Source organism: Marmota marmota, unplaced genomic scaffold, assembly GCF_001458135.2.
Source record: "Marmota marmota marmota unplaced genomic scaffold, marMar, whole genome shotgun sequence".
In the NCBI taxonomy this organism is placed as follows: Eukaryota; Metazoa; Chordata; class Mammalia; order Rodentia; family Sciuridae; genus Marmota; species Marmota marmota.
Window position 1 is genome coordinate 43380723 of NW_026000026.1, and position 13744 is coordinate 43394466.

The 13744-nt window shown below is 39.2% G+C and overlaps 1 long non-coding RNA gene across 1 annotated transcript; it reads right to left on the bottom strand.

Annotated features, from left to right (window-relative positions):
- Positions 1–3751: 3751 nt before the first annotated feature.
- LOC125619061 lies at positions 3752–13738 on the bottom strand. The gene is made up of 3 exons (XR_007350541.1): positions 12342–13738; positions 11314–11423; positions 3752–4840 (listed from the first exon to the last, which is right to left on the bottom strand). It is a non-coding gene; the product is annotated as an uncharacterized LOC125619061 (long non-coding RNA).
- Between the last annotated feature and the right edge of the window lie 6 nt (positions 13739–13744).

A 13744-nucleotide genomic window follows, 5' to 3' on the forward strand; every position in this document is an offset into this window, starting at 1 on the left:
TCCCATCCACATGCATTATGGATATGTAAGGTGCATCCATCCACATTAGGTGCATATATGTTAAAGGTTGTGATACTTACTGGATAATTGACCTCTTCATCATTGTGCAATACGCCTCTCTATCCCTGCAAACTTCCTGTACATTGGTGTGTGATATATTTGGTATATATCACACATATATTTGGTATATTTGGTATACTGTGTATATTTTCCCCAGCTTTCTCTTGATTGGTGTTATCATGGTATATACATCTCTATCCTTTTACTATTAAACTATATGTGTCTTGGGTTTCTGGTATACAACACATAGTTGGTTCTTTCTTTTTTAAATCCACTCTGAAGACCTCTGTCATTCAGTTGGTATCTTTAGACATCAACATTTGAAGTGATTATTGATATAGTTGGGTTAAAATCTATCCTATCATATTGTATTATTTTCCACTCATTGCTTTTGCTCTTTATTCCTGCATTTGTCTTCCACTATTTTTCTGCCTTTTGTGGTCTCAATTGAGCATTTTTATATGATTTAATTTCCTGTCGTTTCCTTTCCTCTTCTAGTGGTTGCCTTACAGTTTGCAATGTACATTTACAACTAAGTCCAAGTCTACTTTCAAATATCAGGGTCTCATTTCACAGGCAGAGTAAGTACCTTATAATAACAAAATATCCCTAATTCCTCACTCTTGTCTGTTGTATTATAATGTCACGCATTTTACTTATGCACAAAATGATGTAGATAGATAGATAGATAGATAGATAGATACATGGTGACATACACATGTATGTTGTTCCTAATATTATTCCATTATATGCTTCATTTTTGAGACAGCAGAAATATTACACCTTACCTAAGTCTAGCTAAGGGTTTGCTGATTGTATTTATTTTTTGAAGAACAATTTCTTGGTTTTATTGACTTTTTAAAATGGATTTTCTGTTCCCTATTTAATTTATTTCAGTTCTGATCTTTATTATTTCCTTTCTTCTACTAACTTTGGGTTTAGTTTTTTTTTTCCTCAGTTTTGTGAGGCATAATGTTAGGTTATTTATTTGGAAACTTTCTTCTGAGTTAATGTAGGCATTAATTGAGATAAAATTCCCTCTTGGAGCTACTTTTGCCATATCCATGGGTTTTAATACATTGAGTTTCCATTGTCATTTGTTTCAAGATATTTTTCTAATTCCCCTTTTTGATCTTTTTTGACCCATTGATTGCTCAGGAGTATGTTGTTCAATTTCCACATATTTGTTAATTTTCTAAGACTCCTGCTGTTATTGATTCCAAGTTTAAAATTATTGTGGTTAAGAATAACACTTGATGTAATTTCAATATTCTTTAATTTGTTTAGACTTGTTTTGTGGCCCAGAGAATATTACATGCAGGCTTGAAAGGGACGTGTATTCTTCTGGTCTTGGAGGGGATGTTCTATATATGTTCGTTAGATTTATTCAGTCTAAAGTGCAGTTCAAGTTCAGTATTTTTTTTATTGATTTTCTGTCTAGATGATCTATCTGTTGCTCAAAGTGGGCACTGAAGTCCCCTACTATTACTGTATTGCTATTTGTTTCTTCCTTCATGTCCATGGGTATTTGTTTTACATATTTAGGAGCTCTGATGTTGAGTATATCTATATTTACAATTGTTATGTCCTCTTGATGAATTGACCCTTTAATCAGTAGAAGATAACGTTCTTTGTCTCTTCTACAAGTGTTTGACTTGAAGTATATTGTATCTGATATAAGTACAGACATCCCTGCTGTCTTTTGTTACTATTTGTATAGAATATCTTCTTCTATCCCTTCAGTATCAGCCTTTGTGTGTTCTGAAAGCTCAAGTGTTTCTACTATAGGCAGCCTTTAGTTGGATCTTCATATTATTTGTTCAGCCACTCTCTATCATTTGATTGAAGAGTTTGATCCATTTACATTTAGGTTTATTGACAGGTAAGGATTTACTCCTGCCATTTTGTTAGTTGCTTTCTGGATGTTTTATAAATCCGTTGTTCCTCGACTCCTCTTTTATTGCCTGCCCTTATGATTTGGTGATTTTCTGTGGTGCTAAGTTTGATTCATTTTTTTTTTCATTCACATATCTGTTACAGATTTTGCTTTGTGGTTGCCAACAGGTTTACATTAAGACTATGTTAAGCTGATAATAAGCTAACTTCAGTCACATACATATATACTCTAGACTTTTAGCCCCCCCCCCCACAATTTATATTTTTGTTGTCACAAATTACACTTTTCATATTGTGGATTCCTTAACAACTTATTTGGCTATGGCTGTTATTGACTATTTGACTTTTAACTTTCACATTAAAGATTCAAAAGATTTACTTACCACTAATTGTCAGGGAGCATTATGAATTTGACTGTGAATTTACCTCTGCCAGTTAGTTTTGTACTCTTGTATGTTTTCATGATAGTAATCAATGCCCTTGCCTTTCTGAAGCTGAAGGGTTCCTCGCAGGAAATCAGGGCTGCTACACTTCCCAGAGTAATCAAGGCTCCCAGTTTTTTCTTCCTGTTTGCAAACAGCCTCAGTCAGAGGTGGGAGTTTAGGATCTTTTCTGGGTCTCCTTTAACACATGCACAGCCCTGGCCATATACACAACCCTACATGTGAATGTGACTTTCTCTATTCCCATAAATTTTGGTGTTTTCAAAGCTCCCAGTGGATATCTCTTTCTCTAGTTATTACTTTCAAATTTTTGGTTAGGTTACTGTTTGCGCCATCTGTTATTCACTGCCTCCGGCATGATGTTAAACAATTGTTGCTGATTATTTCCAACAAATTCTCACGGGGGCGAGAGGCTATTTGCATTGGCCGAGCTCTGTGTCAGGTTAGGTAAAGAAGAATCTTTCAGGGAACCATCAGACATGTCCAGTCATGACGATCTGCCTCTTCCAGGGGCTGCTAGGCTTCTGGCTTGGCTCTGTAGATGTGAGCTATTGGTTGTCAAGGCTACCATGGAGCTGGGAAGTGGGAGTGAGAATAGCGCAAGCAAAAATGCCACAAAGCCCACTGCTCTTACTGGTTTTCAGCCATTTGTTCTTTGAATAAATGCTCCCCACATTATGAAATTCTTTAATTGATTTCTGGAATACTGAAAATGTGGATTCCCTAGAGAAATCCTGATAATTTCTAAAATATTGTCCCTAATGTTTTCATTGCTATTAAAGAGGGGAGGATTTTTGGACATATTTTACCATCAGCAGAAGCTCATGGAACTTTGAATAGCAGGTGAAACGCTGCCTAGGTCAGATTTTGGAGTATATAGAACATCTCAGTAATCACATCACACATATGGTTATAAATGAGAAATTCATAAAGAGCAAAGCTTTTGTTCTTATGACCACGATGAGAATAACTTACCTTTTTCAGAAAGTTGAAATTTCCTGATAGTTGTGAATAACAGTGAATGATGATGTGGTGATTCTTTACCTTAGAGAAAAGAAACTGGTATTCTTTTTTATCTTTTATTTATTTTATTTTATTTTTTATAAATTCATGACCGCAGTGGAATGCATTACAATCCTTATTACACATATAGAGCACAGTTTTTCGTATCTCTGTATATAAAGTATGTTCACGCCAATTTATATCTTTATATGTACTTTGGGTTTTTTTGCATTACAATTCTTCATACACTTATATACCACAATTTTTCATGTCTCTGTACACAAAGTATGTTGACACCCATTCAAGTCTTCATACATGTACAAAACTGGTATTCTTTTTTTTTCCATCTTTTTTTTTAATTGTTGGTTGTTCAAAACATTACATAGTTCTTGATATATCATATTTCACACTTTGATTCAAGTGGTTATGAACTCCCATTTTTAAAACTGGTATTCTTAATAAAATGAAGGCATCTGGAAGATGTGACATTTTCTCATCTTGCACATCTGTGGAAAATCCAGAATTAGGTCTTGGTTCCTTCTAGCTCTGCATTTGGTGGAATATTTACCAGTGCTCTGGAAACCATGGATTGTTGCTTGGTAGGGAATTAAAGGGGTTTGCTGTGTGAACAAGGAGATCCTAATGTAATTTCAGTGCCTCTGAAGTTTCTCTTAAATATAAAGAGAGTGTAATGCACAAAACACCTGTGAACCATGACATTTTGAAGCTGCAGACCACCCACAGCATAATTCTCAATAGATCTGACCAAAGAGTTCTTCATGTAAAACACCTCAATAGATCTGACCAAAGAGTTCTTTATGTAAAACACCTCCAGTAACCAAAGACAAAAGCTGTGTGTCTATCAAAGGAATTTACTAATGCTAATAAAATGTGGGTGGTTTATAAATTAAAATGCAGTCTATTTTATTATAGACAACTGCCTCATCTTGATTTATATACTTTACTTGCAGATAAGATTGGTATACAGATAGGTATATGGTTTTGCTCCACTCTGAACAGCACCCTGGGTCTTTTAAAGATATGACTTCAAGTCTTAGAATCCTGAGTCATTGGCTGGTAGATTCAGATCCTTGCATGGGAAATCTTATCCATGGGAGATAATAAGGTCTTGAAGTTAGGTGCTAGGAGGTCTGGAAGTTGCCTGCTGCTTCTTACAGAAGCACTTCTCTGGAACACCAAGATAGGATGGAAATATAACTTATAGGGTGCCATATGCTCTCCTCTCCCCATTGGTCATTGTTTTTTTGCTTGAACATTGCCTCCTTTCCTCTTCAAATTTCCAGTCTATTTACACACATTTTACTCTTCTCCAGTAGTCATTCACTGCTTCAGGAAAATGGCATGTAACTTTTCACAAGACATTTAAGTCCCACGGTAATCACTGTTGCAGAAAGATCCATCAATAGATACTAAAATGACTGTGGAATTTTGAGGAGAAACAAGATGTGTGTAGTTACTAAGTATCTACCCAAAATATTAATTCCAAGTAATCCAGTTTATCATCACCCATTATAAGAAATAGTACTGACACCATGAATCCCTTGGAAGGTTGCACAGAGAAAAACATGGTGTCATTTCACTGCAAAAAAAAAAAAAAAAAAAAAAAAATGCATAACTTCAAAGCCAATCTCCCAAAACTAAAGACCAAAATGTTTTCTCTTATTAGTGGATGTTGATCTATGATGGGTGGGGAGCACATGGGAAGAATGGAGGAATTTTGGATTGGGCAAAAGGGAGGGTGGGGAGGGGTTAAGGGGGTTGGAAAGATGATGGAACAAGATGGACATCATTACCCTAAGAAAATGTATGATTGCACGAACAGCGCATCTCTACACCGTGTATAACCAGAGAATTGAAATGTTGTGCTCCATCTGTGTACGATGAATTGAAATGCATTCTGATGTCATGTACAACTAAGTCGAACAAATAAGAATAATAATTAAAAAATGCATAACTTCATAAAAATCATAAGAATATCAGAAAACCTGTTAATAAGGGCCATTCCATGCAATAGACTCTCAGTATGCTTCAAAAGTGTCAGTCATGAAAGAGACAGGAAAGATTGAAGAATTGTCCTAGATTTTAGAAAACAGAGGAGCAAAAATAATTTAAAGCAATGTAGAATTCTTAATTGGATACTTGAAGAGAAAAAAAAAGAGTATTAGAAGAAAAAATTATGACATTTAAATCAGGACTGCAAATTAGTATTGCACCTATAATAATTTCATAGCTCTGATTCTTATAATATAAATACCCAAAGTGATACCATTAAGAGAAGATTGATGAGGGGCTGGCAGCAAATCTCAGTACTATTTTGCAACTTCCCATAAGTCTAAAATTAGCTCAAAATAAAAAGTTCAATGAAAATGATTGCACCTAATTTTTAACATCTCAAAGGACTTTTTTCATTCCTTTAATAAGTTTTCTCATTGTATTAAAAATTTTGATATTTCTTGGACATAATATTTTAATGACTACTAGGCTAATGCATACTAAGTAGGTGAACACTTTGAAAAACTTAAAAGGAATTATGCCAAGGCAGGATTGTATCCTCCAATTTTGGTGATACTTTTTTCAAAGTTTAGGGTATGCCCTATTTTGTGCTTGATATGCATTATACACATGTCGTCGAACTAACATAGTTTACAATATATGTGGAATTTGATGTAGAAAGTTTTCTTTTGAATATTATGTGGAATATAGTGCCTTGCTAAATGATGCTGTAGCTGAAATTCTTATTCCTTAGGGACTTCAGAATTTATTGCTTATAGATTAAATGCTTAAACACTGAAAATTCAGTTTTGTTACATTTTCCATATTTAAGAGGTGTTTAAATGCAAACAAGACATGGAAAAGTAAAATAGTTTATGTAATCTTGAGTGTTATCATTAGCTATAAATAGGGGTAGTTATTACTCTGGCTTGTATTATGGGTTGAGTGTGTCCCCCAAAGGTTCATATGCTGAAAACTGTCCCCAGTGCAGTGGTGTTGAGGTAGTAAAACTTTTAAGATGTAAAGCCTGGTGGGAGGTAATTAAGCTATGGGGGCACCGCCCTCATGAATGGATTGATGATTTCTCTTGGGAGCATTAGCTTTTATGGGACTTGATTAGTTGTGAGACAAGTTTGTTATTAAGGAGGCCATCCCATGTACTTGGCTTCTTCTGCATATAGCCAGTTCCTTTTCTGCTACTTCAACAATGTTGTGACGCAGCCAGGGGGAGCTCACTAGGATTCTGGCCACCATGTTGTTTGGACCCTCTGCCATTGTGAATGAATAATCTTCTTTGTAAGTTAATCAGTCTTGGGCATTTTGTTACAGCAACGCAATATGAAACAAAACAGATATGTAGTCCTGATTAGTGGACTAATCTATGAGGAAGCATCAACCAAATGCATGCTTCTCAACTTTCATATGCATAGGAATCTTTTGTAAAAATGAGGATTCTGATTTAGCAGGTCTGTGGCAAGACTGCAATTCTGCATTTCTAATAAGCTCTCAGGTGATGCCACTAACTGTTGGTCTCTCTTAATCCTGGGACAACATTTCAAGTAGTAAGGACTTAATTGAATGGAAAGGAAGTGATATAGACGATTCCTGTCTACCACAGGTGTAAGCCTTCAATGAAAATGACTTAATTTTAAACAAATGAAATATTTCAGTATCTAAATGAAGGTTGTATGGCTTGATAATAAAATTCGAGAAAAATCTCACCAACAAAACAAACTCTGGAGACAGGAAGTGCTACATACGACACACCGGTTATTCAATAACATCTTTCTTTCTTTTTTAAAAAATATTTTTTAGTTGTTAATGAATCTTTATTTGTTTGTATCTGGTGCTGAGAATTGAACCCAGTGCCTCACACATGCTAGGCAAGTGCTCTTCCACTGAGCTCTTCCACGCCAGCCCTCAATAACATCTTAATATAACCTGAGATGAACTGTGGAAAGAAAAGAGATCCGGGGCTCAATCTAAGAGTAGGTGAACCAGTCAGGGCAGGAAGGTGTTGACCTTTTAAGCATACAGAAATCCCCCAGGAGGATGTTTACCACTGCCACCAGGAGGCGCATAACCACAGCGTCTCCCTGTGAACACCTTCTAGACTAAGTCATCCTCTAATCCTGGGCATCTGGTAACACCCCGGGTGAAATGAGTTAAGGAAATCAAGACAACACTGCACAACGTGGAGCCATACCACTGACCTCGGGTCTCTGGTGATGAGGACTTAGTGATAGGTCGTGTGTTTACAACTTTTAGGTTGTTACAGTTGACAGCTGAGCTGGGCTTGAATTAAAGCGGATTCTGCAGTCAGATTCATGGGTTTGCTGTGATTATCCTTATCCAGATAACACAGGCTGGTGCAAAGAGGCAACTGATTTTGTCATCTCTTTTCTTTGAAAACTGTGTATTTTCAGAAACTTTCATTTCTGCAAAATGTCCTACAGAGGAAGGATTGTCACTAAGGGAAATGGACTACACTTTAGATCTGTGACCAGATTAGAACCAGAAGTCCAATTTTCTCCTCTAGCCAGTGTCTGGGCTTTCTAGGATCCCTCAGAAAGAAGCCCTAGGACCAAATGCTGGGAGATGCTCACATTGGAAGGCAGGCCTGCAGACCTGAACCCAGCTCCTTCTCTGTCCTGTCAAAGTCAAACCATGCCATTTCCTCTAATTTAAGTCAACTCCACTTAACTGCTTACACATGAACAAATTCTTTTAATTTTGACTTTTAAAACTAAAGAACAGTACATATTGTGGGATAAAATTATTTCAAAAACTATTACTACTATTTAGTAATAAAAAGTGAAAATCCCTCTTTGTTCATTACTCCCTACCCCCAATCCTATAATCTCACCTCTAGGAATAACCATTGCTAACCTCCTAAGTGTGTGTGTGTGTGTGTGTGTGTAAAAATTTAAATCCTCAGAGATAAAAAGTAAATATTTACAATTTCAGCCATTTATTCATTTTATCAGGATCATTCATATATTTGGGGAGAGAGGTCAATCATATATACATGTATATGAATGTATGTGAGTATATGTATATATGTATGCATAAATATACATGTATACATATATAAACATAGATTATTTTGCTGAGTTTTATAAAAACAGGATCACATAATTCATATTGTAGCTTCTTTTTTTTATACTTTCGCTATATATTATGGCCTATCAGGAAGAGGTTTTGAAATTAAAAAATAAAATTTAAATTTACAGATCTATTTTCTTTTCTTTTTTTTCAGATCTATTTTCTTGATTTAAAACATTCAATCTCTAAGCCTAATATTTTCATGTTAGCAAAAATAAGCTCCAAGGCCCTCCCTGAGCTCCTCTGACACACTCAGCATCCTGTCTGTCCATGTTTACATGAACAAAGTAAAATTAAAGGCGTCTGTATGTTTTCTTTCTGAATGATCTTGATAGGACGAATAAATCGATCAAATTGTGAATACTTAATTATTTTTTCCCTCTGAGGGTTTAACATTTTAATCTCTATTGTTTTCATGATTCTAAATTATATTTTATAGGAGTCATCGTTTATTTTAAATAGAACTTGTGAACCAAGGATGCAGACAAACCTAGAAGGTGTGTTTGCATACCCTCTGTCTTTATTTCTTCCAAAAAAACAAAACAAGTCAATTAAAATATGGACTAGTAGGAGCTGGGTAATATACTATTCATTTTTAGATTTGCCCTCCAAGATCCACTAGAAATACATGCCAAACTGTGCCTTTCTCAAGAACAGCAGATCTCAACCTTTAATAAGGAAGAATTCCTGGTCGCTGTTAAATAGTAATCCTTGCCCTGTTCCCCAAGTCCTATTTGCTCAGGATAGGCTTGGGGATGGGTATTTCTGACAAGCTACCTTGTAGTTTTTATGTCCACCAACTCTGGATTACAAGGATGATGCTCCATGACTGTGGAGGATTAGGTGCATATCTCTACTGTTCTGCTTCTCCTTCAGAAGAAAAAAGGGAATGGAAAAGATTGCAGGAATTGGGCTTGAATTAAAGTGGATTCTGCAGTCAGACTGATTTTTCCCACTAAAACCTGCCTCAAACTTTTATGCACTTCTTAGGAATTCTTGTATGCTTATCTTTAAAAGTGGACCCTTCAAGTTTTTCAGTTTAACCTTTCCTCCTGTAGTCACCCTCGGGCTCCTCCTTATGTAGGGAAACCGGTTTGAGAAGCGGCGGATGACTGTTTGAATTTCAATTGAAGTTCCCTACAAAACTGGCCAATCTGGGAGGTCATTTGTCTCTGATCCAGATGCAGTGGTTTGATTATTCTTGGCTTACACTAAACTTGGAAGGGAACTGAAGCCTCAGGTAAGGGGGGGAAAAAAAGAAAGAAAAGAAAAACTGTATACCTACAAAGCAAGTAAGAGAACAAGTCACAGCTGTGCACACTGGACAGATCTCACGGAAAAAAATCTGAGCCAAAGTACTCTCCATTTACCAGAAGTTCAAGGACAGGCAACAATGACCTAGGCTGAGAGGGTTGGGGAGAGGGGTTTTATCTTGGAGGCAGTGGGGGATTCTTGCCTGGCAGGGGACTGGAACAAGGGAGACATGGGAGACTGGGAGAAATGGGGTGGGGTAGAAATATTCTAAGTCCTGATTTGGAACTTATTCAGTAAGCTTATATACATACATTAACTTGTTGAGCTAAAGGCTTAAGCTGTGTGTTCATTTTGCTATATGTAGATTATACCTCAACAATTGCTTTAAAAGCTCTGAATATAGAAATGGTTCACTCGGAAAAAAAAATTACACTCATATCCATGGAGTAAGTAAAAAAAAAAATCATCAAATCCATATAACTGGGCAGGGAAAAAAATTGGAGATGATTACAAAATAAGTGGTTTCTTTGAATTCCAGTCGTAAACTGAACACCTAAAATAATGGAAGCCTGCCTTGTAGACATGATGCTTTCAAAAGACATGATGTGGAGCATTGACTCACCACACAGAGGGATGATTTTTTTCTTTCTTTCTTTTTTTGGTCCTTTGTAGTGCTACCAGCTCAGGGAGTATCTGAAGAAGCAGTTTTACCTGCCTTCCCCCCCCCCACCCCCACCCCTTGTATCCCTGGGGATTGAACCCAGGGGAACTCTACTACTGAGTTACATCCCAGGTTCTTTTTTTATTTTTAATTTGAGACACGGTCTTGCTAAGTTGCCCAGACTGTCCTCAAACTTGGGATCCTCCTGCCTCAGCCTCATGAATCACTGAGATTATAGGTGTGTTCCACCATAGTGGGCTAAGCTACATTTGAATTATGCAGTGATAGGAGGCCTGGACACTCAAGTGTATCTGAGGTCAAGTGTATCTGAATATTTCATGGACCCTTCTTCCTTTGATTCCCCCATCTACCAATATTGGTCTCAATGTGATCAAAGAAAGTGAATATATCTGTCTAATTCCTTGGAGGGTGGTCTTTCTTTCCTGAGCAACTTCTATGGTTTTTCTCTCCCTCTTTCTTCCCCATTCTAAACAGGAGGCTTTTCTGTTTGACACAACTGGCAAGATTGGTGTTATGGAGACACAACCTTGCTTTGTTGTGGAAACTGCTCTGTCAGGTCTGGGAACTGTGGGTGAGGGATGGCTGGTCAGAGATGCATCTTATCTATGCACAGATAAGGCCCCAATCATTGACTGAGGGAAAGTTTGGCCTGGGCTGACAGCAAATGTAGTGGTGGTGGAGGGGGGCTTTTCGTTTTTTGTTATAAAGCCTTTGAGAAAAATGAATCACTTCTATGCCCCACATCAGGTCCAAAGTCTCTGTTAGACATAAAACCAAAATGCTGATGGAAGCTGTGGAGGAAGCTTGTGGTGAGCCCAGCACCCAGCCCAGAGTGGGGAAGGAGCTTTGTGAACACACCTGTCCTTCTTGGGAGGATCCTTGCACCTCTGCAGGTGATGCTGCTTTTTCCAATCAAAGTCCTTCTCAGACAGGAGTATCAGAGACTGAAATTTTCTGCTTAAGGTTGTCTACACAAAATAGGAGATCAAAAGCAAATAGATCCAGAAATAAAAGGCCAAAGCCACCTCAAGTCCAATGAGGATACTGATTGTGAAAGATCATAAGCACATTCTTCATTCTGACTCCTGCTCCTTCCAAAATTTGGTCTCCTGGGGATATTCCAAAGACTGGGAGGGGCAGGTACTGCAAAAATTACTGTTTTCCTTGGTAGAGGAGCCCCCCCCCCCCCATTAAGGCTTTCTCCTTTCTTCCCCAGGGCTGATAGGGAACTCAAGATCCTGCTCCACTCCACACTTGGCTGATAGAGGGGATTGGGTGGGTACAAAGGACTTCTCTGATTGCAGGCAAATTCCTTCAGAGAAGGCATCATCTAGTGAAGTGAGGAGCCCACCAGGTCTAGGGTTCTGTCACACTGAGGACCCCAATCCCTCATATGTCTTCCCTGGGTGATGGTTGGCTGTTTTGGGATCTTTCTCTCTGCTTTTACTTTACTACCTCCCTTTGCTCTGATATCTGTCAAAATGAATATCAACTTGGGAGGCTGAGGCAGGAGGATCACAAGTTCAAAGCTAGCTTCAGCAACTTAGTGAGGCCCTAAGCAACTTAGAGAGGTCCTATCTCAAAATCGAAAATAAAAAGGGCTGGCGATGTAGCTCAGAAGTTAAGTGTCCCTGGGTTCAATTCACCCATTCCCAAGTCCTGTTACAAAAGAAAAAAAAAAATCACTTCTCTGATTCACCTGGTTCACATGAGTGTTTTCTCTCTTCCAGGGAATTGCTAGTTACAGGTTTCAACTCTTTTCCCTCTTGCTCCTTTCCTATCACCCCACCCATTACCAGATTACACAATTCTTTTTGCCTATGGCATTTTCACTCAGAGCGGGTATTCATTTCCTAACCCAATTAGTTCCAGATTCTTTGTCTTACCTTTTGAGAGTTTTCATTAGAAAACACGATTTGAGTGTCTTTCCTAGATAGCTGGACTCTTCAGGGCTCCTAAACTTTCTTTTCCATGTCTCGAAACACTTGATGGCAATAACACAAGACACACACTCCAGTCTGGATGAACTCACATATTTTTAAATCCTCTTTAGTACCTGGTAACCCAAGCAAAGGGACAACCATGAAGGGCATTGCAGGGAAGGTGCTCTGCATGTCTAAGACCATGCCAAGCTGAACCAGAGTAAATAAATGATACACACAGAAAGCAAAAGTTTTCTACTCTTGCTGGGTGAAATGGCCATTCTATGGAAATAAGTCACCCAGGACTATCCACTTAGTCCTTTGCTGTGTCCCTGCTGTTTTTGGATGTGTCAGGGGCCATCGAGAGGCTGTGAGATAAAAGATCAACCACAGTGGGGACACATTTGCAAGAGGAAACCTGCACAGTGGCTTCCTCCTTCTTCCCCACCTCCCTAAAGCCTGGAGGCTAGATTCCCCGATTTCCGATTCTATTCAGTCCACCTGGTTTCCTGGTGATCCTTTTTGAACAAGACCTTTTGTTTACATTTCCCCACAAAGACATCTCCTTCTCAGGACCCTATGGCCACCTCAGGGAGGCACCTGGGAGGAAGCCAAAGAAACCCAAGTAGGGAGAGTGGGCTGTTCCTGGCATTACTAGGCATCCTCTCCAAATGGGCACCTTCTGTAGTGCTATGGGGCCCTCTAGTCTCTAAGGCAATCAACACCTCCAGTAGGTAGGATCAGGAAGACTGGAAGCAGGGGAACTAGGGCTCTAACGTCCAAGGCTGATGTCCCCTCAGAAGGCCAGGAGCCTCCTCTTCAGGATGACCAGGACCCTCAGGGCACATTTGTCAGGGACCTTGCCAGCGGTCCCCCTTCCCACAGCCCCAGCACTGGGCTTGGTCCAGCACATTAAAGGTAGAGAAGTGTAAGCCTGGGCCAGAGGGGGGAGCCAGGACACCCCTAGTGAGCCACAAGCCTCTGGGGAGGCCTATTCCAGGACCTGAGTCTGACGCGCAGGGGGATCCCCACAAGGGGGCAGAGGGGAACCCGGGAGGCCCGCGGGAGGAGGCGAGATCGGTGGTCGGGTGTGGGCAAGCTAAGCGCAATAGTGTATCTCCTACTAGGGGCAGTGGGTGGGAAGGGGCTGACGGGACCCTCGGTTTCTCCTAAAGTTTTAGAGGAATCCTTCTTTGTGGATTTCTCTCCGATGCCTGCTCCTGTGCGTCGGAGAGGGGCTCCCCTACACCACCCGCTTCCCTTTGGCACTCGAGGGCTGAAGGATTGCGCACCGGGCTCGATCCCCAGCCCAGTTTCCTCCCCGCGCCCCCTCCCCGTCGTGCTGGTCAGCTCCGAGCTGCATCTCT